This window comes from Eschrichtius robustus, chromosome 16 (assembly GCF_028021215.1).
Source record: "Eschrichtius robustus isolate mEscRob2 chromosome 16, mEscRob2.pri, whole genome shotgun sequence".
Classification (NCBI taxonomy): Eukaryota; Metazoa; Chordata; class Mammalia; order Artiodactyla; family Eschrichtiidae; genus Eschrichtius; species Eschrichtius robustus.
Genome location: NC_090839.1, coordinates 48,958,046 through 48,984,416, shown reverse-complemented (window position 1 = coordinate 48,984,416; position 26,371 = coordinate 48,958,046). Strand labels below are relative to the sequence as shown.

Genomic DNA, 26,371 nt, shown 5'->3' with positions numbered 1-26,371 from the left:
CAAGATCTAACTCAGGGTGACTCTCACCCAATCTTCAGATTCACCCCACTCTTTAGACGCGGACCCCTTGGATATGCTGCCAGGTGTATTGCTAATATTGGAAATTCCTGTGTGGTACTGATGAACTAAACAGGCCTGTCGCCTTTCTATAATGAAGCCAGGACTGATTCTACATTTTTCCTTTTAAGCCCCATAAGATTTCGCTTCACTTGCAAGATGAGAGATTTCCTATGGAGGAAAAAAATAGCTCAGCAAAGAAAGTCATTGCATGTAGCAAAAGGGGGCAGAAAATAGAACAAGGAGGGGAGTGGCTTATATAACAGCAATTTTTTGTAGTGAATGTGGGGACAGGTCCCACCGGGAGGACATTTAGGCTGTCATTTTTGAAATGATAATGGCGACCCAGGTTTGAAGCCAGAAGCAAACACAGCCAGGAAGTGGAGAAACAGATGACTCAGCCCCCAGAGCATGGGAGGCCTGGGATAATTTCTTCACCCAGGGGAGCACCAACAGTCATCCATGGTGTTGGTGGTATCCTGCAGTCATGTTGGTGTGAGTGAGAAGGAAAACATTCCTCAGGCAGCTCATGAGAGTCATTTAATCACAGCTCTCTGCATGCCAAATTCTGGCTATTTAGCCCAGACAGCCTCTGAATTTTCCTTCTCTAGGGACCTCCTGTCCCCCCTACTCCTTTCCCTAGGTGGCACCCCCAACCCAAATATAAAACAAAACAACTGGGAATGGGTTTTAATGCCTCTTTCACAGCTGTCCAGGCCATTCGAAATCCTGCCCCCTAGAAAGCAGATTCAATGATTTCTTATCAATATTCATCTCCCCTCTTCCCCTTACACAATAGCTGTTTTTTAAAGCAATCATAGACTTTCATTTGCAAGAAAGCACAAGATGAAAACAAAGGAGGTATTTAATTCTGGCATTTTGTGTGATTCTAGCCACACGTAAGTGCAAAGCAGTGAGGGGATTTGGTCAGTCACCTCCTCAGGGGGACCTACAAGGGCCTGGCACAAGAAAGCACACCATCGGAGCTTTGACACATAACTTCTTATATCCCACCACCAAAACAAGGATACAGAGAAAAAGTCATAAGTATGTCAAAGCACAGACTCAAAAAGTTTTTTGAGATAACTCTCATGCAAAAATAAAAGAAGGGGACAAGTATGGGTCTAAGAATTGTTAACTCATTATCGCAGGAACCAGTGAGTTGGTAGAGCTGGTTCCAGGAGCATTTTGAGGATCTGGGGGTTTGTAAGTATATACAAGGGCTGGGAAAAGAAAAGTGCTGGATATGGAATTAAAAGTTCTATGATGCTTCTCACTCTTAAGTGTAATACATGCACAAAACAGTGAAAAATTGAAACGTAATATAGTGTTAATTTCTATTTGGAGGGATTCTACAGAAAGAAAGAAATTAAAGCATTATGAACGAAGCTCATTCTTAAATATTATTGTCACCTTAAAAATAAGATGAAGCAAGAGACAAACTTTGGTTACCTTTTTAAAAGAGATACACTGAAGACTTTATCATAAGTAGATGCTGAATTTTGTCGAAAGGTTTTTCTGCATCTATTGAGATGATCACACGGTTTTATTCTTTGATTTGTTGATGTGGTGTATCACACTGATTGATTTGCAGATATTGAAAAATCCTCACGTCCCTGGGATAAAGCCCACTTGATCACGGTGTATGATCCTTTTAATGTGTTGTTGGATTCTGTTTGCTAGTATTTTGTTGAGGAATCTATGTTCATCAGTGATATCGGTCTGGTTTTGGTATCAGGGTGATGCTGGCCTCGTAGAATGAGTTTGGAAGCATTCCTTCCCCTGTGATACACTGATTGTTTTCATGCTTGTATGAACACACTTTCTCTATATTTGTTTTGCCATTCATGGTAGAGGACTACTTGTGTTTATCATTCTTTTTTCCGATTGCATGCATTAATTAGGAGCTTAACAGAGGTGAGGGCATGTAGTTTTCAATTTTTCAGTAATCTAGGTATTTATAAACCAGTCTTTCTGTATTTGAAAAAGTTGGGGCTATTGGTAAAGCTAGGAATACTATTGTTCAAAGAATAACAAGATTTGTCACATTTTACTATTTTGATTATCTTTTAATTTACTTTGATAATTGTTACAGATTGAATTGTATCTCCCCTGTCCACACACACACACACACACACACACACACAATATGTTCAAGTCCTATGCCCTGCAACCTGTAAATGTGGCACTATTTGGAAATAGCCTTTGCAGATATAATCAAGTAAAGATGAGACCATACTGGAGTCAGGTGGGCCCTAACCCAATGACTAGTGTCCTTATAAAAGGGAAATTTGGACACAGACACACAGGGAGAATGCCACATGGCCACAGAGGCAGAGGCTGGAGTTATTCTGCCACAGGCCAAGGACTGCCAACAACCACCAAGCAACTCAGGGAGAGGCATGGGACAGACTCTCCAAGTCATTTCTCCAAGATGAAAGTCAAGGATCTCCACGTCTTTCTGTCTTCGGGCGTCCCCCTTTCCTTTAATATCCAAATACTACGTTTCTAGAAAGTGTTCCAAATGGCAGGCTAATCATACACATTTCTCTCCCTCCCCTTCCCAAGTCCTCTTAAAATGAAAGTAAAGGTGGACAAGAGGAATTAAATCCATAAAAACAATGAAATCTACATGAAATTCATCAGGAAATTTGAACCTATGATAAATTTATTGAAGATAAAAGCAGATAAGAGGATACTGATGGATACAGCAAAGCAATGTAGGAATGCTCCAGTCCCAGACATATCCCTGTGAATTTTACAACTTGGAAGATTAAGAAAACTTTCCAGAGGAAAAGAAAATCAGATCAATTATAAGGAGAAGGAGATTCAGACCAGCATGGATTGGATCTCTTTTCAACAACATCATATAGTGAAGCACAATGGAGAAATGTCTTCAAATTAAGAGGGAATGTATTTTGAACCTAAAATGTCACTGTTAGTCAAAATATCAATCAAGCATGAGAGCAAAAGAAATATGTTTTCAGACATATACAGACTCTGAAAGTTAGCCTTTTGGCGCCCTTCTTGAGATAAAATGAGGAAGAAAAAAAGATTTGAGATCTATTGATAGAAAACAATGGATCTACCCTGGAAATACAGGAAGAAAAAAAAAAAAAACAGCCTTGGGACTATAATTCCCTGCAGATCTCAATTCAGATTGGAGCAGAAATGCAGAAGTCTCTGGAAGCACATTTTCAGAGAGAAAGCGGATTTTCTGCAGCAGTTTGTAGAATTGAAAGTCTGGATATTTCTGAAGGTTTGTGGTAGTAAATGTCCTCTGTTGATAGCAGAAACAATAAAAAATTGTAAAAGGAAGGACAGATGGAAGAGAGGGAAGGAGGGAGGGAGGGAGAAGGAAGAAAAAGGCAATTAGAAACCTCCTGAGGAAGGGACCATTTAAGAAAATAAGGATTCAAACATGAAGTGAGCTGAAATACAGCACAATCATAATTTTGAGGAATTGAAGGGGGACGAGAAGAGAATTCATTTGACCTTGATGCTAGAAACATTTCCCTTTAAATGTCACGGGAATAGTGACGCTGGATTCACAGAGAAGGAAAATTCATCTTAGCTCATGATGAGGCTGCAGTTAGCACCGGTTATAACAGTGTTAATGTGGTTTATTGGTGCTCAGTCTGTAGAATCAACCTCTAAACAAAGTCTAGAAAACTGACTTATGATTACAGAGCAGGACGCACCTGTTAAAGTAAATCTGTAGCTGACAGTGACGGTGTCACCGAGGCCGTCAGATGACGTTTGTCCTCTACACGACGTCTCCTCTCCCAGATCTGTTGGGTTTGTTGTTCAACACGCCTTGCAGGGCCCAGCTCTGCACCTCGGGCCTGGCTGCTCCAGCTCTCTCCTTCCAGCCGAGCGGATCTACCCTTCAGGCTCCGGCCGGGTCCCTCGGCAACCCCAGTGGACGGTGACCTCACTGCACGTTTGGGGACGGCTTCTCAAGCTCAAGGTGACTACCCGATGTAGGACATGGGGGCTTAACACTACTTACAAAATCAAAACGCGAGCTGAATGCGATAGCAAAGGGGAATTCCAATGGCTCCTTTAGAAAACTAGCCTACAGCAGGGAACCTGATCTATCCTTGAGCTAATATTCTTGATCGTTTCAACTTTCAGGACAAAAGCAACACACCCTTGTGTTCTCGCCACGCTCATTATCAATCACACTTAAACTGGGCACGTGCCCCTTTTCTTACTGAGAAAAGCAGAGGACCAAGCCCGTTCCCTGAGAGCACCTTGCTATCTGGTTCTCGCCGCTTGCCAGCGGTTCTTGCCATTGGCTGCATGCTGCCATCACCTGTGGAGCTTTGGAAAATCCTGACCACACTCCAGACCAGTTCCCTCAGAACCTCTGGTGCTGGGGGCCGGGCAACACTGTTTTTTAAAAGCTTTCCAGGTGATCCCCAAGTATAGCAAGGCTAAGAACTGATTTACAGGCTGCAGCTTCTAGACTTTTCTAGGACTTTGGCTACATATTAGAATCACCTGATAGCTATAAAGCCGCTGTTGCCGGCACCTCACCCTAGAGACTAATAGGTCAGGGCTGTGACCTGGGCCTCAGGGGTTTATCAGGCTCTCCAGGTGCATGTAATGTACGGCCAAGGTTGAGCCCCGCTGCCCCCTGTATAACAGAGCACTGATGGTGGAGAGGAATGGGCGAGAAACCCCGTAGCAGGAGCCAGAGGATCCTGCATGTGAAGGAAGCCACGGAAGACACAAGTAAAGCTACAGACGCATGTGATGGTATTTGAGGGAACAGAGTTTTTCACTTACATCATTAGAGAGACAGAGAACTGGGTAGCGGATTAGGTGATCAATCCCCACTTTTAATTAGAAGAAAGCTTCTAATTTCTGCTCTTGCCTCTCCCCATTGGCCCCCACTACCCTGCAACAGTGGCCACGGGCTTTTTCCACAAAGGAATCAGCCAGCATCCTGGATGCAGCACCAAATCCCGTTGTGGTGACTGTCCCTGGAGGGAGGCTCCCAGGACCAGCAGCCCCTGGGCATTCCTTCCTCGAGACCCCAGGGTGGGGCTGGCAGAGCCTGGGGAAATGGTTTTCTCCCACTGTTGCTTCTTCTACGAGTTTAAAGATGAAACCTGGACCAGGGATGTGGAAGCCAGTAATGGGCGTGACCAACAAATGTTCTCCAGGGCTTGAGGCACTGCTCAAGGGCCCCTCCCCTCCCCCACTGCAGTAGGCAGAGTGTGACGTGGGGTCAGAGGCCCTCATGCTCCCCACCCCTGGAGTTCCATCCTGTAATCCTCTCCTCCCATTTGTGCAGGTCTGTGACTCGCTTCTAGCCTATAGAACATGGCAAAGGTATGGCTGTCGCTCCTGTGAATACATAACGACATATATAAAAAACCCCGTCTTACTAGTGATGAAATAAAATTTATATTTTAAGGCAGGACAAGAAAAAGTAAACATAAAATTCTCTCTCTGCATTTGTTTGGGCCTCCTCCCTCCTTCCCCGCTGTGCAGCGTGCATCTGAATTACACGTGAACCAGAGCTCCTCAAAGATGGGAATGCCTGCCCAACGTAAAGATCAATTTTTTTCTTTCTTCTGATGCTAGCAATGCAACTTCTTAAAAGAACAGTGTTCTTTCTCAGCTCCGTAGGGAGTCATGGTGACTTGCTGCTCGCTTTGTAGGTGCTTACCGGGACTATGTGTCCTTAGTGAGCTTTATGTAAAATATCCGGATGTCACTTTGATGTATAATCCTTTGTCTCGAAAATGCATATGACTATGCCTTCCACTTCTAACAGGCGGAACAGTTCTCAGAGCTTTCTGAGAATCTGCTTCCCAGGTTATAACCTTCAGTTTGGATTGAATAAAATTCCTTTTTATTTCTTCTTAACTTGATAGTGAGTTGAATTTTCGGTGACATTAGGATGCATTAGAGTGACAGATGCTCTCTGCTGGTCCCGAAGAAGCAACTGCCATGTTGTGAACGTCCTAAGGAGAGGGCCATGTGCCAGGGGCTGCCTCTAGGAGCTGAGGACAGTGTACCAACAGACAGTGGCCAGGCCATAGGTAGAAAGAGAACTCTGACCCACAACCTGCAGCAACCAGCCCAGAAACCAAGCCGTTATCTATAGTAACCAGGATTGTAGGACATCGGACCACTGTCTCTAGCCACTGGTTCAGGAAGCCAAACAATGCCCTCTGTAGCCATTGCATTGTTCCAAAGTGCCCAGAACTTGTGTCGTATGAAAGGAGAGAAGGTTAACGCTCCCCTTGACAAAACAACCAGAACTTGATTAATAACTGACAGCCTCCTGATTTTGTCCCGATTTCCAACGTGGGACCAAGTAGAGAAGCCAAACATGCTCCCGAACCAGTCACATAGGACGCTCACAGCAAGTCAGCCCGCCTCCTGCTTCCCCAGCCCAGCAGCCCTGGTCCGGGCACACCTGAACTGAAGCTGCCTCTTTTCTCCACTGTAAAGCTTTCCCAACCCCCTACCTGCCTTCGAGTCTCTGCCAAACTCAAATAATGGTGGCCGACTCCCTTGCTATTGAAAGCTCTGAAAAAATGGCCTTTCCTTGTTCTCATTTGGTTGGTCTTAATTTACTGCTGCCGAGCCAAGAGCCTCAGTCACACAGCTGCAAGGGAGTGAATTCTGCCAACAAACACATGAGCTTAGAGAATCCAGAGGAGGGTGCAGGGGTCTCAGCTGAGGTCGCAGCTCCTGCCAACACCTGGACTGAAGCCTCGTGAGGACGGGAAACCCAGCTAAGCTGCACCCAGACTCTTGACCCACGGAAACTGTGAGATGATACAGGTGTGCTATGCCGGGCTGCTACGTGTGTGGCGATGTGACATGCAGCCATAGAAAACGAGTACACAGATCCTTACGCTCACGAGGAGTGACACAGCCTGGAGCCAAGCTTGGACCCTCCCCCAGTACATATACCAGTTAGAATAGCCAGTACCTTCAGAATGCATGCCTGAGGGGTACCACTGCCAGAAAGGGGCAGCAAATGTAAACATACACCACCTGAAGCAGAATTACTGGAATGGCCACACCAAAAGTTTCAAATAAGCCTGATAAAAATGTTAAGAAGGAGAAATTAGCCATATGAAACAAGAATCAGACATCACACAAAAGGGAAACAAGTGGAAATATTATATGAAAAATAATAATTCAGAAAATGATAGGTGGAATAAGGAATAGATGGATACCGGGAATTCCCTGGCAGTCCGGTGGTTATTACTCCATGCTTTCACTGCTGAGGGCCCGGGTTCGATCCCTGGTCGGGGAGCTAAGATCCCACAAGCCGTGCGGCGTCAAGAAAAAAAAAAAAAAAAAAGAAAAAAAATGGATGCAGGGCTTCCCTGGTGGCGCAGTGGTTGAGAATCTGCCTGCCAATGCAGGGGACACGGGTTCGAGCCCTGGTCTGGGAAGATCCCACATGCCGCGGAGCAACTGGGCCCGTGAGCCACGACTACTGAGCTTGCGCGTCTGGAGCCTTTGCTCCGCAACAAGAGAGGCCGCGATAGTGAGAGGCCCGCGCACCGCGATGAAGAGTGGCCCCCGCTCGCCGCAACTAGAGAAAGCCCTCGCGCAGCAACGAAGACCCAACACAGCCAAAAATAAAATAAATAAATTAATTAATTAATTAAAAAATAAATAAGTAAAATAAATGGATGCAAAGAACCGATGAGCAGGAAGCCGTGATCAAGGACCTCTCCAAGGAGGCCTCGGGGGAGACTGGAGATGGGAGGTGGAGAAGTTAAAAGGCTCGGAGGACAGAAGTCAACGCGCAGATCCAGAAGGAGAGGAGGAGAAATTTGAAGGCGTGTCTTTAACTTCCCCCGAATTAAAAAAGATGAAAGTCTACGGATGGAAGGGTACATAGGGCACCTCACTGTGGATGGGGAAAACGCTCAGACCCCATCATAGTGGAATTCAAACACACTGAAGACAAAGCTATTATTCTTCAGCTTCCAGATGACAGAAGCAGACCACCTACAATGGAGCAAGAATGAAACTGACCTCAGGCTTCTCAACAGCCGTGTTCTGATCAAGAAGACCAGGGAGTTAGATTTTTGAATAAATATGACTCTGGACCTAGAACTTTATAACTAGCCAAACTGTCATTGAACTGTGAGGATGTAATAAAAACATCCTCAGGTCTATAAAGTCTTCAAGAGTGCGCTCTGTGCCAGCGGTGCAAATATGCAAAGGACCACAGAGAAAACAGCTCGTGCAAAGGCTCTGAGGCCGGAATAAGCCCCGTGTGTTCAAAGAACAAAGGGAAGACCAGAGTTGGGTGGCTGGGGGGTGATGGGGTTAAAGGCAGGGCACAGGCCAGAGTGTGAGGACTCTGTGAGCCTTGAGAAAGACTTTGGATTTCCTGAAGAATGATGAGAAGCCAGACGGGTGAGCAGGAAAGGAATGGGATCCAATTTCCCCTCTAACTGCAGTACATCATTCTGCCGGCTGTGTGTAGAAAAACCCCATAGCGGGCAGGAGTAGATGCAGTTTTCCAGGGAGAAGGCTCCAGGGCTTGTGACGTGGTGGTGGCTCAGCCTAGCCTGGGGGCAACGGAGGTGGAGAGAAGGGGACAGGTTCAGGTTAGTTTTGTGGGGAGAGCAGGAAGGTGTCATCGATGTGTCTGTAGTTGGAACTAAAGAAAAAGCAAAAGTTAAGTCTTTGTAGGTTAACAGATTTGTAAACAGACTTATCTTGGGGATCATTTTGAAATGTATGGAAATACCGAATCACTTTGTTGTGCAACAGGAACTAATGTAGTGCTGTAGGTCAATTATACTTCAAACAAACTCATAAAAAAGGAGGTCAGATTTCTGGTTATCAGAGGCAGGGGTGGGGGGAGGGGGGAATTGGCTAAAAGTAGTCAAAAGGTACAACCTCCAGTTACAAGATAAATAAACACTAGGGATGTAATGTACAACATGATAAATATAATTAACACTGCTGCATGTTATATATGAAAGTTGTTAAGAGAGTTCCCATCACAAGGAAAACATCTTTTATTTCTCCAACTTTGCATCTATAAGAGATGATGGATATTCACTAAACTGATTGTTTTATCAGTTGTATCAGATTGATGTATGTAAGTCCAATCAGTATACTGTACAATATACGGTGCTGTATGTCAATTATATCTCAATAAAACTGGAAGAAAAAAGGTAAGAAAAAAAGAAAAAGCAAGAAATTAAGGAAAATGCAGAGATAGGGAAGTTTGGGGAGAGTTTTAGGGGAGCAAATTAGGAGTTCTAACTTTGGTATGAAAACACTGAGTAGCTGTTACCTTCCAAGCGTAGAAGATGTAAGAGGACTGTCAAGTATAGAAGTTTGTCGAACACGTGAGAGGTCAGGGCTGGGTTACAGATTCATGATCATTGGTATAGATAAAGTGTTTAATTAATTCCCCAGAGAGAGTGAATGTGTACAGGGATGGGGCACGGGAAAGGGAGGGGGGGACTCACTGGAGGCTGGTGTCACAGGAAGAGGCAGCAAAGGAGAAGAAAGAGGAGCAGATCCAGAGAACATGCTGTTGGCATAGAAGCCAAGAGAAAATGGGGTTTAATTATATGAGGGAAATCAATTTGTGTGGGGTAAAATGAAGAGAGGGAAGTGCCCACGGAATTGGCAACATCCTGGCAATGGTGACTGACAAAAGCCATTTCAGCCTAACATCAGAGCAAATGGTGGGTGAGGAAGACGCGTCCTTGGGACAAGAGTGACGTGATTTCAGAGTTACAGGTGGCCCAGTCCAGGGGACAGCAGACTTTTCAATAAAGGGCCAGGTGGTGAATATTTCAGGCTGCGTGAGAAAGATGATGTTTTAAAATGTAGGTTTTATTATTATTCAGGTTTGGCGAGGCAACAGCTCAGGAGAGGACTGCCACTGAAAAGACAGTTTGTCACTCACAGTTTCCAAGAGGAGGGGGCACAGCACACCACAGGGGGCCTCGTGGGGAAGCACCAGGGTGGGTCAGGAGGCAGAGGGTCCACGGGAAAACATGGGCGGGAGACTTTATCGTGGTTTCTGCAGGAAGGAATGGGTGAAGAAGGGTAAGCAGATTTAGGATTGGCGAGTTGAATTTAACTTCAGCGGGCTCTGGGGTAGAGTGACTGTCCCTACTTCTTGCCTGGTACCTGGCGTTGGGTGCCAGATTAGGGCAGGTGGACAGGGCCCCAAGTGGGAGAGCCTGATGAGGGAAGTGGCTGGGGTGTGGGTTTTGATTGGCGGGTTTTCATATGAAAGGCAGGCTCAGAGGGTGAGATGTTTGCTTTCTCTAGGGATTTGCTAACCCAGGGAAGGGAAGCCCCCCGTTCATTGTCAGCAAGGCCCCAAGATGTCAAAGCATCAGAATAAAAAGACAAGCTTAATACATAAGGTCTCTGTTGCAGCTTTTTAACTTTGCTGTTGAAGCATAAAAGCAGCCACAGACAATATGCAAATAAATGTGGCTGGGTTTCAATAAAACTTTATTTACAAAGCAGGTGGTGGGCCAGACTTGGGGCACAAGCTGTGGTTTGCTGACTCGTGTTTAGTCAAAGAAATCAGAACAATTAGAACAAGAAGCAATAGGCAGAGATATCACTAAAGAAAAGTTTTTAAAAGCTGCATAAGAAATAATTACAGACAAAAATCAAAATGTTTGTGTTGCATACCAAACCAGTGAGATGGTACTCATACTCTAACACATCCTGGAAAAATGCTTAAATTAGAAAGATGAAGAAAAAGTCTAAAAGCAGGCAAAAGCAGTGCTTATGATAATGAAGAAAAACAAATCAGGCTGAACTTAGGACTTCTCACTAAGATTAAATGTTAGAAAGTAATGAAGCAAAGTTATAATAGAGTTTTGAAGAGACAAGAGATCAGTTATTTATTTGCTGTTCCAACACTTAGAGACTTGAAACAAAAACAGTTACTTATGTCATTGTGTGGGTTGGCTAGGCTCCCCGCTGATGGTCCTTTTGCTCTGAGTGGTGTCAGCTGGGGTCGCTCCCATGGCTGATTTAGTGGGAGCTCAGGGCTGGACAGTCCAGGATGGCTCAACTCACATGTCTGCAGGAGCAGCTGCCAGTCTCAGACTCTCTCCACGTGGTGTCCCATCATTCAGTGGCCTATCACGAGGTTACATGGCGTTGGATCTCATGAAGGCAAAATGGGGGCTGCCAGGGCTTTGAAGTCCTAAGGCAAAGCCACCCAGCATCACTTTTTCCATGGTTAAAGCAAGTCAGAGGGTGAGGCTAGATTTGAGGAGGGGGAGATGGACCGACCTCTTGATGGAAGAGTGGTATGCACACGGTGGAATGAGAGAGATGGCCAGCGCCAGCTCTGCAGACAGTCCATCACAGAAAGCAAGAATTCCACACACATTCGTGTGTAAAGAGATAAGGTTTCTCAGACACAAGTGTGCTCAGCAAACTCATGTCCCTTATGTCCCTGAAAAAAAAGTTTTCATGTTATAGTCTGGCTGGGCTATAATCTATTAAGCTATATTTCTAGTGGATGAAAAGGGAAATCGTTAACATTCGCAAAGACACGATACAAAAGACAGGTGATCCATATTGAAACGAGTTTAAACATTGAATGAAATCTAAATAATTGTTATACATAGAATTGAAATCTCAATTCAGATACAATTAATTCTCAGCAGATGAGTCAGGTAGAATAAAAATAATTATTCAATGAGGTAAGTTTCTATCCTAAAGCCCAGTATATATAAGCAAAGACTAGAAAGAACGGGGGGCCTGGGCCTGGGACGTAAGCAGGGAACTGGACAGCAGGGTAAATCCCACAGTGTACCTGGGCGGTGTACCTGGGCAGAGTCAGGGCAGGCGGTTTTCAAATAAACCAGAGATAGCCAGGAGTCTTTATTTCTCATTCCCTCAAAACTGCTCCTGTCTCAGAAAAGGGCACCACTATTCATCCAAGTGCTCCCCCCGAAAACCTAAGCGGAATGGGGCAGGGGGTTCCTCTTCCCCCTCCTCCACAGGACTTCTTCAGCATGCCCTGAAGACTTGTCCTCCCACTGGGGAAGGTTTGGGGTATAAACACACTCACAAACACAGGCAAGCACGTGCACACACAATTTCGAAAATGCCATCCTAGGTGTTTCATTGTAACTCAACTTTCTCAAAGGAGACAATATTTTTTCAGTTAATGTCAACAAATATTTACTCTTTTTAAGTCACCCGCCAAATTTAGTCAATGTACTGATGGCTAAACTCAACTAAAGTGTAATCTAAATTGCATCCAAATGTAACACAGGAGAGATGTAAAGGAGCGTGCCCTGGTGGTTCTATCTGCATAGTGTAGGGGAGGCAAACTTTCCCTCTGTCTTGGAGTCTCTGGCTGGGCCCAAGGCTTAAGTTGCCGTAAAACAGATCAACAGAAGTAAAGCACACAAATTCTATTTTTACATGTGCATAGGAGCCTTCACAGGAAAACCCCAAAAGTGATTAAGCCTAAGTGCTTATAAACTAGGTTGAACAAAGAGTGATTGTGAAAAAGTTAACTGAAATATACGAGGAAGCAAAGAGGAGATAAGGGTTCTTTTCATGTGTTTGTTCAGATTCTTCTTAGGCTCATATATTTATCATATAGCCACAGTGCCTGGAACTATGCCTGCCACCCAGAACAGAATCATAATTGAATACAGGACTGAATGAACCACTCCGGGTAAACAAGAAGTACACTTTTCAAATGACTGGAGAAGCTACGAAGAGATAAGGTACAGTCAGTTTAACCCAAAAGCATAGAACTCAGGAAATGGCAGGGGTTTAGAAAACCCCCAAACCATAAAACAAGATGGCAAAAATGGAAACAAATTCACCAGTTGGGTTTAAAAAGAAAATTCAGTTATATAACCGAAAATTCAGTTGCTTCAAAAAGACTCATCTAAATAAAAAGATGCAGAAAGATTTAAAATAGAGGATAGACAAAAGAATTTATTAAATGAATACAAACACAAAGAAAGCAGGGGTCATGATATGAATTTCAGAATAAATCAGGACAAACACACTTAATGGGGCAAAGGAGGTTTATTATACTGATAACTATGCCATCCACGGTAAAATCATAGTACATGTAAATATTTATGTACTGTGTAACAGCATGAAAATGCTAGAATATGAATGGTAGAAAATTCAAAGAAAAATGTCAAAACTCCAAGTGAAAGGGAAGATGTTAACACATCTGCCCTAAGTCCATTTTATTCAAGAAGGTGGGTAGGGGAGAAGGCAGGATATCCGTTAGGAGATTGGCAAAGAGAATAGTAAAAATAAACGACATGGAGAATTAGAATAAATATAAAAGATGAATTCACATTTAATTAATTGGTGTTCAAGTTCAGTAATAAACAGTTTTGAACAACTACTATATGCTAAGTATGAACTAGATTATGGGGGGTGTTTAATAAACCTTCTTTTCTGATAAATATGGAAATTTTTTTTTTCAAAATAGATCATATACTAGGTCACGAAGAAAGCCCCAATTAATTTCAGGGTGGCTATGGGGATTGAGCAAGGTAATGTTACCCATTACCACTGCAGATGAAAAAATAAGGAAGGGCCATCATTATTATTGTGATTACGGTACAGCTCAGACCCTGGAGTACAAAACCACTCTTTTGAGGTCATTCTGTGTGCACAGGACACTCACCTCTACTTGCCCTGCTCAACAGAGGAGAGAAACAAATTGCTGAGTTGCCAGCTCTGGGCAATGCTTCCAGACCAGTGCTGCTTGGTTTACTCTGGAAGGGAAATAACTTCATTAGAAATGACATTTTCTTGGCTGGCTGGTCCTCAGCTGACAGAAGTGCCCCTGGAGCACTTGTGATCTCTGCGGCTGATTGGAGTGCGTGTTGCCATCTCCAGGGACTCAGAGCAGGAGGCCAAACCTGCCGAGTGTAAGTCCCTGAGAGGGTCCAAGGCTTGTTATTTTAGAGTTGTTTGTTTTTTTTCATGGCGTTTTCTCTGACCACCTATTTTAAATTGCAGCCTCCCCAGCACTCTCTCTTCCCCACCCCCCCCCCCAGGTTAATTTTTTTCCATGGTGCGTTTCATCAACCATGTCACATATTTTCCTTGCTTGTCTGGTTTCTGGCCTCCCTCCCCATGAGACCGTGGGTTCCAGGAGAACACAATGTTTTATCTTTTGGTTCCCTGCTATAGCCCCAGAGCCTACAACAGTGCTTGCACATACAAAGTTGCTACTCAATAAATAGTTCTGATGAATAACCCCAAATCCATCTCTACAGTGAGATGTTTTCCGGTGGGGGGGTGGGGTAGGGGACAGGGCCAAATGGGCCCCGAGTTCTGGAATAGATTGAGCCTGTGTCCACAAGACGGAGGAAGTTTTCAGGAGGATGCCTGGAAAGGGAGACAGGGAAAAGAACAGGAAGAAAGGAGCAGAGGCCATACCTGTTCAGCATTTACCTGGGGCACTTTGTCTACAAAACACAATCAATCCGGCGGAAGAAGGGAGAGAAGGAGGAGAGGTGTGGGACCAGGTCTGTCTCTGTCTACTTCTCCCTTCTGCCAACGTATCCAACCTTCAGGAATTCCTGAAGGTTCTACCTGCAAAATAAATAAGAATCCATACTTCTCTCCAGCTCCAGTGCCACCACCCTGCTCTGTGCCACCTTCATCTCCAGCCAGGATTATCTCAACAGTCTCCCAACTTGTTTCCATCTTTGCCCCTTACGGTCAACGCTCCTATACAGCATCAGGCCCATCTTTCAGCAATATAGCCAGACCACATCACTCTCCACTCAGACCCTCACGATTTCCAGCCAGCGGCTCAGAGCCTTTGCCCCTAGTTCTCTCCCCAGGTATTCCCTTCCTCACCTGCCCAAATACCACCTTCTCAAGCAAGCCTCCTCTGACCACCCCACCTGTTGGATCCCACACACTGCACCACACACTAGCACTCCCCAACCTCCTTATTTGGCCTCCTTATTCTACTTTTTCTTTGGTTCCCTATCACCTCTTCTACCATCCCAGATAATTAACTTATTGATGTTCATGGTTTACCCTCTGCCCCTGCCCCCCGCCAGAAGGCCAGCTCCACCAAGGCAGGGAGATCTTTGTTTCTAATCAATAACAAAGATCTTTTCATCTTTTGTTCCCCAGCTCATCCCAAACATTAGAGCGGTGCCAGGCACATAGCAGGTGCTCAATTCTTTATTGAATGGTTGACTTGGAACAGAAGAGAAGCACAGTGGGCTATGTTTTCCTGGGAGCTGAGCTGATTACAAATGAAAAATAAATTTGGGGATTTTAGAAGGCAGGATTCACAAGAGCCGACACCAGTGAAATCCAAGTCGCCTCTCTGGCTACTGGTCTGAAGCAGACCAGGAGCAAAAATAAGGTCTTTGTCCGTTCGTTTCCTTTTTCTGCTCTGTCCGAAACAGGTGTCTTTGCGGGTTTTTTTGCGACACCAGCTACTTCGGCAACTCTAACGCTGTTGGGTATTTCTCTGCAAAGGTGCTCTCCCCAGCGGGGAAGTGGGAAAACTCAGCAGCTCACCAGGGACCCGCCCGACTCGGAAGAAAGACGACTGCTGGTTCCTGGCCGGCAACCGGCCAGCAGCTCCCCGCCTGTCCGCGTCGCCTTCCCAGGGGTGATAAAGGTCTCCCAGCGCGGAGCCAAACCACATCCCTCCTCCCCGCCGCTCTCGCTCCCGCGGGGCCGGGGCTGGGTGGCCCTGAACACACAGAAACCAACGCAGGCGGCCCCCTACCCAGCTAGGACGAGCAAAACACCTCGCGGCGGGGACACGGCGCGGCCAAACCGGGGACAAAGGGCCGCGCCCACGCGGGCCTCCCCAGCTGGGGCTCCCAGCCCGCGCGGCGGATCTGGGTCCGCTGGGGGGCGGCGGGGCTCGTCACGGGAAGGGGGTGCAAGCGTGTGTGCTGCTCTGTGATGGGCGGACAGAAAGGAGACTGGGCCGAGTCTCGAGAACAAAAGTCCGGTCCTCCCCGGGGAGTGAGAAGAGCCGGGCGGCGGCGCCGAGGCGGGGCGGGAGCCGGGCCAGCCAAGTTCGCTCCGGGTTAGATCAACTTTCTGGTCCAGCTCTCTCCTCCCTGCAGCCTGGGTCCCTGGTCCCCGGGTGAGCGCAGAGGCTGCGCGTCCCCGCAGCGGAGGGTGGGCGGTACCGGGGGCGCTGGGGGCCCCGGTCGCGCAGGCGCCTTCCTCGCCCCCTCGGATTCCCCCGCCCCATCCCTCCCGAGCGGTTGGGGGAGGGGGATGGCTAGTGCTGGAGCCGAGCGAGGGCGGGAGGCTGACACAAAGCCCTTCCCTCGCCTCCCCCTCCACCTCCACCTCCCCTCCTTCTTCTTCCTCCTCCTCCTCCTCCTGCTCCTCCCGGGCGGGGAAAGTCAGCCCCGCGCTAGTCCGCGGGGTCACCGGTCGCCCCCGCCTCCGGGACCTGCGGGGAGGGCCTGCGCGAGGTAAGGGGCGGCGGCAGCGGAGACCCCACCCCCTGTGCCCGCACCCGGCGCGCCGGGAGACTCCTAGACTGGGGCGGGGGCGTTGCGGGGTTCGAGGCACGGGTGCTGCTCCTCGCACGCTCCTCCCCTGAGGCCTGGGGGCAGAGCGAGCGAGCGGCCTCGGGGGTCTTGAGGACGGGCGGGGGAGGGGGGAACAGGGAATGGGGGCGCCGGGACGGGGGCACGGTGGGCTTCCGGGCAAGGATCTTAAGCAGACCTCTGCCGGGGGGAGGGGGGGGTGAGGGGCCGCCGAGGCTGCGGGCACGGGGTGCGGGTGCGGGCGCGCGCGGCGGAGGAGGTAGGGACTTTGGTTGCGTTCTACCTGCGGGGACGCCTACGGGGTGTCAAGTGCGCCCCGCGCAGGCGCGCGCGGCCCGGAGCGGGGTCGCACGCCCGGCTGCCCGGCGCAGACCGGGTACGTGCGCTCAGCCCGTGAGCGGGGCGGACGCTCGGGCTAGGGATTTCCTCCCCCGGGGGGAGAAGCCGGACAGGGGGGCACTGGGGTTGTTGCGGTGATTGATGGCAGCGGAGGAGGAGCCCGGGTTCCTGCCGGGAAGCAAGGGGGCCACTTTCCCACTTTGAGGCCTCCTCGCCCCCCACCCCCCGGGCTCGGCCTCCACCCTTGGCCTCGGCTCCCACCAGCGCAGCGTCCACCCACCCGCGCCCCTCGACGGCCGCGGGACGGCGGGGAGTTTGCAGAATTCAGCTTTAAAGCCTGTGATGTCTTGCCAAGAAATACAGGGCGCGACCGACCCCCTGGGCCCTAACCGGCGCCTCGCTTCTCCTCAGAGCTCTCAGATCCTGGCGGGGGGGGGGGGGGCTTTCCTAAGTCAGCAGAGGAAGCCGCGCACGAACCTGAGCGCTGTGGAGCGGTAGTTTCTTGCAGGCCTGAGGGTTTCAGGCACAGTGGGATTTCTTAGGAACATGCTGTCATCAACAAGGAAACCCCAGAGCACTCTTCGGACCAACAGGACTTTGTAAATATTGCAGCAAAAGCAAACATCTGGCGGAACTCGGTCATTAAGAAAAATAGTGTTTTAATGCAATATTGAAAAACATCAAAATTCATGTAAAAAATCCACAGTGAACAAAATATCAACATCTTACATCAAGTCCGGGTTGTGGTTATGACCTTGCATCATTGTTCAATGGAAGCAGTGTTTCCAGTTGCCCTGTTTATCTGGACCCCACCTGGGGGTTTATGAGGCTTGACAGTGGCATGCAGCAGGTTATGCAATGCCGACTTTGTATATAGTCATGGTTTTTTTTGGTTTTACTATGAAACTTTTTAAAATTGAAGTATAGTTGATTTACAGTGTTGTGTTATTTTCAGGTTACAGCAAAGTGATCAATTATACACACACACACACGCACATATATGTATATTCTTTTTCAGATTCTTATACTTTATAGGTTATGTTTTTGACTGTGGAACTCTTACTAACTTTTTACCCAGTTCATATATGCGAGAGTATTTTGACGAGTGGACATAAAGGTGGGCATTTTCTCTTTTCCAACGTGTCTCTAGAACAATCGTGCAGTCCCTGCTCTGGCACCTCCACAGAGGGCATCGGGGGCCGTGGGTTGGGAGGGGCCTGGGGGGGAGACTCACATTTGGGACTCTAGAAAGAAGACTGGTGGTTGACAGGAGCTTTGGGGTTTGGGGACTCTGCTTTCAGCATTTGGAGTCTGGGGACGTGAGAAGACCAACCTGCTACCGTGACCTCTTTGTCTGGAGACATTGTCCCACAGACAGGTTATCTGAGTAGAGAAGGAGCCCTAAAATAGTCCACCCTTGACTCCCGACTCCCATGCAGGGGCAGATAGGAGCAGCTTGACTCCCAGCTCTGTGGTATGCGCTTGTTCAGAGATAACTTCCCAGCAGCCCGCTTTTCCCGGCCTGAGGTCCTCCTCCCCTTCGCCAAATTCAAGGGCCACTACCCACAACAAAGAGGAGTTCCTTCTCCAGAAATACCTCTTTTCAGAGGTAAATCCTCCCCCTCTGCTTGGAGGAGACAGATAACTCATTTCTCCTCTGTCCAAGGGCAGTCAACGCTGGGAGGTCAACCTCAACTGGGCCCAGTCAGCACACACTGCCTGCATTCCATCATTTTGCTCTTCGTCCCATTCCCCTTGTATATCCAAGCCTCCTGACGATCCTTCCAGATTCCTCGTGGTTTCAGCTGGCAAGGATTCCCTGAACTCCCTCCTCCTCTCCCTGGTACGGCACCAGAATTCCTTGGGTGTGTATTACTTATGAGCAATATGCAATGGCCGCCATTTGCCCACGGTGAACTTCCTAAGGGTGAAAGCCAGCTCCTAGTTTTTTTAAAAATTTATTTATTTATTTATTTATTTATTTTTTGGCTGTGTTGAGTCTTCGTTTCTGTGAGAGGGCTTTCTCTAGTTGCGGCAAGCGGGGGCCACTCTTCATCGCGGTGCGCGGGCCTCTCACTATCGCGGCCTCTCTTGTTGCGGAGCATAGGCTCCAGACGCGCAGGCTCAGTAGTTGTGGCTCACGGGCCCAGTTGCTCCGCGGAATGTGGGATCCTCCCAGACCAGGGCTCGAACCCGTGTCCCCTGCATTGGCAGGCGGACTCTCAACCACTGCACCACCAGGGAAGCCCCAGCTCCTAGTTCTATCACTTAAGGAATGGGTGTTGAACAAGTGAACAGAAGTATCCCCCTGTAAAAAGCGTCTTGAGGAGTTACAGGGCAATAAGTATATCCTTAGCAGATAATATTTTTTTTAATGTCACTATTATTGCTCTTGACGTTTTATTTTTTTAATATTTATTTATTTATTTGTCTGCGCCAGGTCTTAGTTGTGGCATGCGGGATCTTCGTTGCCACGTGAGGGATCTTTAGTTGCAGCACGGGGAATCTTTTAGTTGTGGCATGCAGGATCTAGTTCCCCAACCCAGGGATCGGACCTGGGCCCCCTGCATTGGGAGCGCGGGGTCTTAACCACTGGACCACCAGGGAAGTCCCAGCAGATAATACTTTTATAGTGCTTTATAAAATGCTTGTCCAGATAATATCTCAGTTGTTTCTCACAGCAATACTAACAATTCCATTTGTTAGGTGGGAAAACAGAGGCCTGGAGAGGTCAAAGCACCAAAGTTGGAACCAGGGCTCCAGGCCCAGTGTTCACTTTGCTGAACCACTGCTGACTTGCTAGAGGTGGCCCTGCTCAGATGCACATCCCACGCAGTGTATGTCCAGAGCAGAATTTACACAGTGGTGTTTTAGGAGGCAGTTTGACTAAGGAATTACTGGAGTTACTTGGGTAAAATGCTTTAGAGAAATGCTAGTGTTAAGCAGGTTTTCCACTGCAGGACTTTTCAGTGCCTTTATTATCATTATGTGCCTTGGGACTCTTTAGGATGACTCCATAACATGTAATGTTTGCCAGCTTCTTTTGGCCACAGAACCATGGAACATCTTCCGGATCCAGTGTTCTAAGAGGTCCACTTGGGGAAATGTTGCTTAGTTCACTCAAAACCTTCTGACATCTAGGCAGTGTTCAAGGACCACTAGTGGGCAGAATAGTAAACAAATGTATGTTCTGGACATTTAAAAGGCACAGTAATGCCCTCTTGCAAATTTAGAGTAAATTGTTGGTTCCCCAGCTTCTATGCATCTGATTAACACGAGTCAGTTCTCCCGGGTTTGATCAGATCTGAGGGAACTGGAGGAATTGGGTAGACAATGCAGACAGGCCCTAGAGAGCATGGGCCCTTCATGCTGCTGGAAGCAGGCAGAGCTCACCCAGCCTCCCCGGAGAACCCCTCAGATGCAGCTGTTTCTATGGAGTGGCTGCTTAGGGGCTCTTGTCCTGATGGTGGCTCGTCTTGGTTGACTGCACCCATTGAGTGGGAAATACAGTTGCCTACCTTCTTCTCCCCCTGGGAGCTGTGGATCCTGTAGGGCATCTATGTCTACATTTACTCGTGAAGAGGAAGCGACAGTCACTGTCTGAGTGCCTGGGATCAGAAACAAAGGGCTGCTGATGGTCATCCCTCATCCAGGTCCCCCGCTGCAGGAGGTACAGCCCCCAGTTCAGACACACCCATTGTTTGAAATTGTTTTGAATTAGAGCGTGCCTGCAATCTACTGTTAGGTACTTTTCACAGATCAGTGACCCTGGCTGTTCAGGCTTTATTGCATTTAAGAGAGGAGATGAACAGTGGATTCCAGAGTTCGTATTTCAGGGATTCAGAGGAGAGTGGTGGGTTAGGAGGAGCCTTGGGAAAGGTGAGGCCATGATCAGAGGGAGGCTGGGTGAATTTAACGTCCGTCTGCTTTTGGATGGAGGCATTTCTAGGTTTCCAGTGCTGAGCAAATTATCTTACAATTTGTCTCATAGATTTTTCCAAAGCACAGAATCTAAGTAGCTCATTTAGAGATCTGTAATTGAATAGGGTGGTGTCACAGAGGTCAAGGAAAGGAATGTTTTGAGAAAAATGGGCCTATCAGATGGGGTGGGTGTTCGTGAGAGGATGTGTGCGTGTGCGTGTGCATGTGTGTGTGTGTGTGTGTGTGTGTGTGTCCTTCTGCATTTGTGGCCAAGGAAGAGGGTGGGGAGGAAATACTGAGTGTGATTTCCAACCCGCTGAGTTTTAAAGTCCTGTATGTTACCTGATAGAAATTGTCAATAGGCAGCCAGAGTCAGGGAGTCACTGGGGTGCTGTGGGGACTGGAGCGGGGGAGTTGGTGAACTCACCCAGAGAGAGGCCACGGGCCAAGCAGAATGGGGTCAAGGTAGAACCTAGAAGCCCACATCCAGGTCCAGGGAAGGAAAGAGAAAGAGCCTGCATTGATTATGAGCCGGACAATCCAGAACTTTCAACCCGCTAGTTCCTGGCCAGCATGTGTTGTGATTGACCAGGGCCCAGGCTTACCCCAGGTTGTGAATTTTTTTTTAACAGACATCATATTAGTTTCAGGTATATAACTTAATGATTGAATATTTCTATATATTGTGAAGTGATCACCATAAGTCTAGTTAACATCCGTCACTGTTGAGCTACAGAATATTTTTTCTTGTGATGAGAACTTTTAAGACCTATTTGCTTTTAGCAACTTTCAAATATGCAATACAGTATTATTAACTATAGTCACCATGCTGTTCATTACATTCCATGACTTATTTATTTTATACCTGGAAGTTTGTACCTTTTGACCATCTTCACCCATTTCTTCCCCGTCCCTACCCGCTGCACCTGCAAGTCTGGCAACCAGCAATCTGTCCTCTGTATCTATGAGCTTGGTTGTGTGTGTGTGTTTTTAAGATTCCATATATAAGTGAGACCGTAAGGTGTTTGCCTTTCTCTGTCTGACTTATTTCACTTAGAATGATGCCCTCAACGTCCATTCATGTTGCTGCAAATGGCAAGATTTCATTCTTTTTGATGGCTAGATAATGTTCCATTATATATATGTACCACATCTTTATCTGTTCATCCGTCAGTGGACACTTAGGTTGTTTCCATATCTTGGCTATTGTAAATAATGCTGCAGTGAACATGGGGTGCAGATATCTTTTCAAGTCAGTGTTTTCCTTTTCTTTGGATAAATACCCAGAAGTGGAATTGATGGATCATATGGCAGTTCTAGCTTAAAATTTTTGAGGAACCTCTGTACTGTTTTCTATAGTGGTTGCAGCAATTTACATTCCCACAGATAGCACACAAGTGTTCTTTTTTCTCCACATTCTCACCAGTATTTGTTATCTCTTGTCTTTTTGATAATAGCCATTCTAATGGGTGTGAGGCGATATCGAATTTCCCTCATGATTAGTGATGTTGAGCATCCTTTCATATGCCTGTTGGCCATATGTACATCTTTGGAAAAATGTCTGTTCAGATCCTCTGCCCATTTTTTAATCAGATTGTATGATTTTTTTGCTATTGAGTTGTATGAGTTCTTTACGTATTTTGGATATTAACCCCTTATCAGATATATGATTTGCAAATATTTCCTCCCATTCTGTAGGTTGCCTTTTCATTTTGTTGATGGTTTCCTTTGCTGTGCAGGAGCTTTCTAGTTTGATGTAGTGCCACCTTGTTTGTTTGTTTATTGTTTTTTTTGCCCTTGCTTTTGGTGTCAGATCCAAAAAATCATTGCCAAGACTGATGTCAAGGAGCTTGCCACCTATATTTTCTTCTAGGATTGTTATGGTTTCAGGTCTTATGTTCAAGGCTTTAATCCATTTTGAGTTAATCTTTGTGTATGGTGTAAGATAGTGGTCTAGGTTCATTGTTTTGTATGTGGCTGTCCAGTTTTCCCGACGTCATTTATTGAGGAGACTGTCCTTACCCGTTTTTAAAATTCTTGGCTCCTTTGTTGTAAATTAATTGACCATATATGTGTGGGTTTATTCTGGGGCTCTCTTTTCTGTTCCATTGATCTAATGTGTCTGTTTTTATGGCAATACCATACTGTTTGATCATGATAGCTTTGTAATATAGTTTGAAATCAGTGAACTTGATGCCTCCAGCTTTGTTCTTCTTTCTCAAGATTGCTTTGGCTATTTGGGGTCTTCTGTGGCTCCATACAAATTTTAGGAGTGTTCTAAATATTTCTGTGAAAAATGCCATTGGAATTTTGGTAGGGATTGCATTGGACCTATAGATTGCTTTGGGTAGTATGGGCATTTTTAACAATGTTAGTTCTTCCAATCCGTGAGCACAGAATATCTTTCTGTTTAATCCCTGAGAAATGTGGAGTGTCAGCTGAGAGTGTGAATAGAACCACATCAGTTAATGCTAGCAAACTGACTCAACAGAATTATCACATATTGAATGAATGAGTGATTAAATGACACTGTTTTTGGTAGTAGAAACTTTTAAAACTTGCTAATGCTATGGTGAAAGTCTAAACAGAGCCATTTTGCAGAAGTTTCTTAAAAGATAAAGTTGGATTTGAGGAGGAGCAGGGGATTAAGTTATGGGCACTCCATGTGAGATGTCTTATTCTGGTCAAGAATCTTTGGTGGCAAGGAACCCCATTAGTAACTTTGAATAAGCCCAAAAGTTGTAGGAAAGTTTATGAAGGTATGCCGATTTGTTTAAGCCATCATTTTTTTTTTTTTTTGCAAAAATCTTTATTTTAACACCTAAAGGAAAGAATCACATGTCCACTCCAACAGCTTTACCGGCTTTTTAGCAGTGATTTAAATGATGTTGCTGCGCTTCATAATGTACAAATGAGAAACTAATTTAGGAAGTGCATTACCAAACTCAGGTCTACTCTCCCGCCGCACAGCAAAACCAGTCTACTGACACCAATTTTTGGTGAAGGAAAGTGTGGTGTTTATTTGCAGGGCACCAAGCAAGGAGAATGCCCGTGCTCAAAATACCTGAACTCCCTGATGGCCTTCAGACCAGGGTTTTTCAAGGCAACATTAGGGGTAGGGGTCATAGGCTACATGGTCAGCTCATGGACGTTCTTCTGATTGGTTGGTGGTGAGGTGACAAGGTGATGTTTCTGGAATCTCAATCTTCTGGTTCCAGCGAACATGTAGACATCATGTAGTTGCCATCCTCCACCTGGGTGGGGGTCTTAGTTTTCGCAAAACAATTCAAAGATATGGATCAGATGTTAGCTATATCCCTTGAGGAGGAACTAGGAGTCCTGCGGCTGTTTTATGGCTGAATTGTTGTTTAAGCTATTATTACTTTTCTTGTTGGACTGCTTTTCCTTTGTTTCTGCATTTTCTCACTTCTCTAATTATTCACTACCTGACTATGCTCTTTGGAACTCGTGGAAGGCCTAGAAGACTAAAATTTTTTTACAGACAAGAAGTGCAGGACTCTGAGGTCTCATACCTCTGAAGGCCCTGCAGGGCCCTGCTTGGTTTCAGGTGTTCTAATTACTGTGAGCTTCTGTCTCATTTGTATTTGATCATGACTTGTGGTCAAGTGACAGTCAATGGAGTTATTATGTAATTCCCCCACTTGCTTGAAATTCTCAAAAGTTGAGCATTTTAAAGATAAGGCTTGGTGGAAACATTTGTATTTTACCATTTTTAATGAGTTAAGTCTATTTTAATTGAGTAGGTTAAGTCTATTTTAATTGAGTAGGTTAAAATTGAGTCAAGTCTATTTTAATTGAGTAGTAAATGAGATAAACAACAGATATTTTAGATTTCATGTATATGATTTCATGTGTTAGGTCAGACATGCAAAATACAGAAATCCAAACATTCAGCTAGTTGAAATATTAGCTCAATGAACTCTATTTGCTTTAAAAAGCTTTTTTTTTTTTTTCCTTTATTGAAGATATCACCACAGGTTTTATTACAAATATCTAACTCCCCATTGCATTTAAACTCAGGTTTGAGTACAAGAACATTTTTGAAAAATGAATTGAGGCAGATGTCTCTCCTGGATGGTTAGGGAGGGGCGCCTTCACAGGTCAAATTGCTCCTGGACCCTGTGTCCCCAGAAATCAGCCAAGAGCCCCCATGACCCCGCAGGGCCAAAACCAGAGACCGTATCTCTGTAACCAGTCTGGGGTTTGTCTGCCTTCAACATGTGGTGACAGAAGGTGAGATGTCATCTAAACAACCATCCTCGTCTCACGATCCAGACTTTGTTCAACTAAGTGCTGTGCGTTCGTGACTTTTTATCACACAAATACTTTAACTTTCCATGTAGTCAAATGCCTGTACTTTTCCTATGGATTTCTTTAATTGGCTCCTGTGCGTAGAAATCCTTTCTGCATCCTCAGTCAGTGAGCCAGTTACAGTTTCTTCTTATTTTGATGCTTTCAGTTTTACAGATGACTGTTGAAATTCATTTGGAATCACTTGGCAGATGGTTTGTGAAGTAAGAATGCAACTTAATTCTTTTTGTTCCCCGCTAGTTTACCCAAAGGCCCAGCATCATTTGGTGAATAAACCCAGCTCTCCCCAACTCTGTAAAACATGCTGTATTTGGCTGAGCAAGTCCCACTCCACTTTTTGCCTCTTTATCTTTCTTTCCTTTCTTCCCCCAGATTTTCTTGGCAATGTTCGCCTTAATTCTTCCCATTAGTTTTATTCCATGGCATTAGTTTGGAATTGTACTAGGCCTAGCCACTGATTTGGGAAGACCTGAGACATCGTTTTTGATCCTCTTCCGCCAGTAGTTGAATTAGAGCCCGTAGGCATTTCTTGTGCAGATTCAGGCCTCACTGATTTCCTAGGCAGCAGGGTGCCTGGGGAAGAAGATATAAACCTGGGCTGGTCCTGCAGGGATGTGTTTGCTTTTGGTTTCAGTGATGCTGGGAGGCGTGGGTCCTGGCTGACTTCTGGGATGGGGGCCAAGGTTCCTTTGGGATCTGACCTCTGCAGGTATCCCTCTGTAACTCCCGGCCTGAAGGGCCCCTGGCCTTGAAGGGGATACTTACAGACACTGGTGAGGACGGGGCAGGGTGGTCAGTGCTCCACTCACGTTACTGAGTCCAAGCTCATGCTGCTCGCCACATGACAGGCCAGTAAATCGAGAGCCGAGTGGTCGGGGGAAGGAATGGTGACTTTATTTGGAAAGCCAGCAGACTGAGAAGATGGTGGAGTTGCGTCCCAAAGGGCCATCCCCCTCTCTTAAACTCTGTTTCCCTGGGACGGTGGTACCTCCTGGGGGTGGAGTCATGTCAAAGAGCAGGGGCTGGCAGAGAGCAGCGACCTCTTTCTTCCATGCTAGGGTGGCATGGCTGCACATAGAAGAGGCACTTCCTCCTGTCCCGGGTGTCACAGAGGAGCACAGTGGAAGGGATTAGCTGGACGGACGGGGTGGTGTCTGTGAGCTGGTATCCACTGGGTTTGG

At 46.4% G+C, this 26,371-nt stretch overlaps 1 protein-coding gene and 1 pseudogene across 6 annotated transcripts in view; both read left to right on the top strand.

Annotated features, from left to right (window-relative positions):
• The first annotated feature begins 6,285 nt into the window (after positions 1-6,285).
• On the top strand, positions 6,286-6,328 carry LOC137750797 (U6atac minor spliceosomal RNA; annotated as a pseudogene).
• Positions 6,329-16,322: 9,994 nt separating this feature from the next.
• The window catches only part of RIN2 (Ras and Rab interactor 2), a 230,951-nt gene continuing 220,902 nt past the window's right edge, over positions 16,323-26,371 (top strand). For 2 of the 6 annotated variants that reach the window (XR_011076831.1, XM_068565237.1), the window contains exon 1: positions 16,326-16,520. The gene's annotated coding sequence lies outside the window, so the exon portion shown is untranslated. Of the gene's footprint in view, positions 16,521-26,371 lie in introns of all 6 variants that reach the window. The other 4 variants (XM_068565234.1, XM_068565232.1, XM_068565238.1 and 1 more) reach the window with 3 other exon arrangements.